Source organism: Mus caroli, chromosome 3 (genome assembly GCF_900094665.2).
Source record: "Mus caroli chromosome 3, CAROLI_EIJ_v1.1, whole genome shotgun sequence".
Taxonomy (NCBI): Eukaryota; Metazoa; Chordata; class Mammalia; order Rodentia; family Muridae; genus Mus; species Mus caroli.
In genome coordinates this window covers 139,232,989-139,237,274 of record NC_034572.1, presented here as the reverse complement: position 1 = coordinate 139,237,274, position 4,286 = coordinate 139,232,989, and positions in this window count along the sequence as shown.

Below are 4,286 nucleotides of genomic sequence, written 5' to 3'. Positions count from 1 at the left end.
AACCGCAAGGCTAACAAGTCTGTAAGCAGGGACCCATTACTGGAGGTAGGAGATGCTTCCCATAGCTGCCTGTGAGTCCTGTAGGGCACTCCCGGGCTGCAGCTTCCAGAATGGCTGCAGTGGGCTCTCTGAAGAGGCAGCTGCCTTTGAGTCTCTCAGGCTCCTTGTACACTCATAAACCTCATAGTTACTGGCTGATCAGACGACGCTTGGCTGGAATCTGTTTTGTTCTGTTGTGGGCACTACCTGGAATGAACAGACATTTGTTCATGTCTCCCCAGGAAAAGCCAGACAAGATCAAATGTAGATTCACAACTTGGACAGGCAGCAGTCTTCGAACTGCTGTTCCTTATCTGCCAGTCTAGACAAGCAGCCTCCCCTTACCTAACAACCCAAACTCGCTTGCAGTGAGTTTGACATGGCCACAGGGGGAGGGCTGGGATGGGGGTAGGGGGAGGGCTAGGCAAGAATGGACACAGACGAGCTGGCAACCTGCACCTGACTTCTTGAACGAAGGTCAAGAACAAAAGGTTGCTGTTCACGATCTGCAGCTGGGGAAAGTCCACAAGGTACAGGTTGCCCTGGTAACATCACACAAAACACCCTGGATGTGAAAGGGGGTTCCCTTCCTCGACTTAACGTGAACTGTACATTTCTAAAGTTGAAATTTTAACCACTCCATGGACGTTTACTTTGATAAGTGGAATTTCCACAGAAGTATGTAGGAATACAGAAGTTACCAAGATTTCACTACGCCCATGTCTCTGTTAGGCAAAAACAGAGGTAAACACAGATGGCTTGAGTGCATATTAAGGCCTTAACAGGCAAGGATGATGATAATCCAAGCCAGAGGCTTAAATACTGGATAAAGAAAATTTAAAATGTCAAATGTACGACCTGTTCCCTGTATGCCCTCTCTGCTACTCTACTAATGGAGGATTTTACTCATAAGCCCCATCACACTTATGAAATGACTTCCTTTTAGTAAAGTAGAAAACAGAATCCTGCATTTCTAGAAAAAAATAAATAAATAAACTATTTGAACTCAAATGAAAGGGGTCCAAATCAAAAGGGTGTGTGTTTTCCTTGCCTTTGTGTAAGAGTCCATTTAAATAAAGTCTCCCTTAGAGGCCCAAAGCAAAGACACATATTTAAGACCAAAAGACACATGGTTTCTCATGCAGGAGTATTTGCTGTGTGTATGTTTGTATACCACGAGGGCACTAATGTTCACAGAGGTCAAAAGAGGGCATCTGGTCCCCTGAGGCTGGAGCTACAGGCAACTCAAGAGCAACAAGTGGATACTTTTTTTTTTTTTCTTTTGGTTTTTTGAGACAGGGTTTCTCTGTATAGCCCTGGCTGTCCTGGAACTCACTCTGTAGTCCAGGCTGGCCTTGAAATCAGAAATCCGCCTGCCTCTGCCTCCCGAGTGCTGGGATTAAAGGCGTGTGCCACCACGCCCGGCTGAGGGGATACTTTTTAATCACATAGAAATTGCAGCTTATGGCCCTTAGTTTTTGTCTTTCCTCTATAAAAAGACAACCATCCTCAAATGTCTTTCCCAGCCATTCTCTTTTTAATAAACAGCTGATTATCTTCTAAGTTATTGCCCCTCTAGGCATATGGTGATGAACTAGGCACACAAGCTTCTTGTTGCTATGAGAATACTGTTTACATCTGAAAGGTAGAGACAGATAAGGTAACTTCAGATAAACACCTTGATGGAGACGAGCCCCGCATCACAGTAGATGTGATGCGACTTATAGTTCTTTAAAATATTTTAACATAGTTAATGTGCATGTGTATGTGTGTGTACCACTGTGCTGCTGTTTTTAACACAATCTTACAGTTTTACCAGTACTCAGGAGCCAGATGCTGGGGGAAAGCCTGCTAGCTCAGAGAGGCAGAGAAAGCACCGTGCTGACCTTCCTCCTCAGTCAACACCCCAAAAGGGAAAGGAAGCCCTCCTTCTCCACAGCACCCCAAAAACCTTTCAAACTCAATGTCTCTCCCTTCTACTCCAGTGTCTCTCTGCCAGTCCTCCTGACTTCCTCTCACTCTCTATGGCTTTCCTGTCTACTGGTTGCTTGCTAACACCTTTGACTGATGGTTGGCTTTATTTAATCATATTGACAATAAACAGAAAGAACGCGGTTGGATTAAAGGTGTGTGCTAGGGCTGAGCCGCACTACAACTAGAAACAGGTTTTTCCAGTAAATAACACAATCTTGGAGTTCACGTTGTGGTCAGATATCCTGCAAGTGTTTGCTCGCGGAAGTCAGAGCAGTTCCTTCCGTTTCACTACATGAATTCTTTGAATCAAACTCAGGTCCTTAGGCTTGGCAGCAAGCACCCTTGCCTGCTGAGCCACCTCCAGCCTGTGACAAACAAAAATGTCCCTCTCCAGATGTTTGAACACTTTATCCCCAGTTGATGGCGCTGTTGGGAAGGCTTAGGAGGTGTGGTCTTACTGGAGAAAGTATGTCACTGTGGGCGGGCTTTAAGGTTTGAAGGCCATGCACTGGTCTCAGTTTGCTCTCTGCTCCTGCATAGAGGGATCAAGACGCAAGCTCTCACCTTGCAGTTCCAACTGTCGTGCCTGCCATGTTCTTGTCATGATGGATCTTATCGCTCTGGAACTGTAAGACCAAATACACCCTTCTATGAGCCATCTTGGTCCTGGCGTTTTATCGCAGCAGTAAAAGAAGTAACAAATGCTTGGAGTGATATTTCCTCAGGAACAGGAATGGCACAAAAGGAACTACCTAAGTAACAGGTGGGTCTCTACGCCTGCCCAGGCGGAAGGGAGGATGGAGAGGTCCTGAAACAAGGGAGGTCCCAGAGTGGACAAGGAGCGATACCCAGGAGATGACATGTTCTATCTTTACCGATCACTTTAGTCTCCACGGATGACAGGGACTTCGGACACAGAGGGACCAGGGGCAGCACTGATTGGAGAAAGCAACACACTGTCCTCAGTCTGGGATCTACCACACCCAGATCTCTGATGGGCGAGTATGGGGGGCGGGGATAAGAAAAGATTAATGTGGGAGCAGCAGGGTAAGACAAAGAACAGTGAAGTGTTGTGGGCATTTGACAGTTCTGCCTGCTCAGCATCTGGCCTTCCCTCGAAGCCAGAAAATTCACCACCATATGCTTTAGGCTGCAGTGTTTCTTGACCTGTGGGTCCCAAGCCCTTTGGGAGTTGCATATCCTGAATATCCAAAATATGATTATAAAGTAGCAATAAAATAATTTTATGGTTGGGGGTCACCACAACATGAGGAACTGTATTAAAGTGTTGACATGTCTAGAAGGGTAAGACCTTCATCTAGAGGAAAGATATGGCTAATTCCTAACTCCTGGAGACTTGCAATACAACTGGTACCTTTGTTGGGGAATCTGTATCAGAAATGATGATGCAGCCGGACGTGGGAGGCAGAGGCAGGCAGATTTCTGAGTTTGAGGCCAGCCTGGTCTACAAAGTGAGTTCCAAGACAGCCAGAGCTATACAGAGAAACCCTGTCTTGAAAAACAAAAAAACAAAAAGAAAGAAATGATGTTGCAGAGCCCTGATGGCCACACCACAGCAGAATCGGGACCAGGAGTGGCCTTGTCAGCCACTGTTGACCAGCCTGTTTCTGCCCCTTCCAGGCTCCCTTAGACTGCCAATTGTTTTTAATATATTTTAAAAACTGAAGCATACCTTAGAAAAATCACAGCTCTCACTGTGCTTCTTGAGAAAGAATCATCTTTGAGACCACCAAGGGCAAGATAGACAAGCCTGTCAGCACCGTCAGTGAGCCCTGCTTCTGAAGTGTGGTTTTTAAGATTTCCTTTCTGCCTGAGCTAGCCAGTTAATTTTTGGCGAAGTTAGCATGTATCCAAGGTTCTCACGTGCAGGGCTCAATCATCAACTATGAACCCAATGGATTTTGCAAACTGGTCAGGAAATGAGGGTCAAAGATCATTTCTCCTTATAGCTGGGGCACAGGTGAACAGGAACCAAATTAGGATTTGTGGGAACTTTTTGAGAAAGGGTTTCACTAAATAGCCCTGGCTGGCCTTGAACTTGCAGTGATGTTCATGCCTTAGGATGGTTAAGTTTGTTTGTTTTTTTTTTTTTTTTTTTTTTTTTTTTTTTTTTTGGTTTTTTGAGACAGGGTTTCTCCGTGTAGTCCTGGCTGTCCTGGAACTCACTTTGTAGACCAGGCTGGCCTCGAACTCAGAAATCCGCCTGCCTCTGCCTCCCGAGTGCTGGGATTGAAGGTGTGTGCCACCATGCC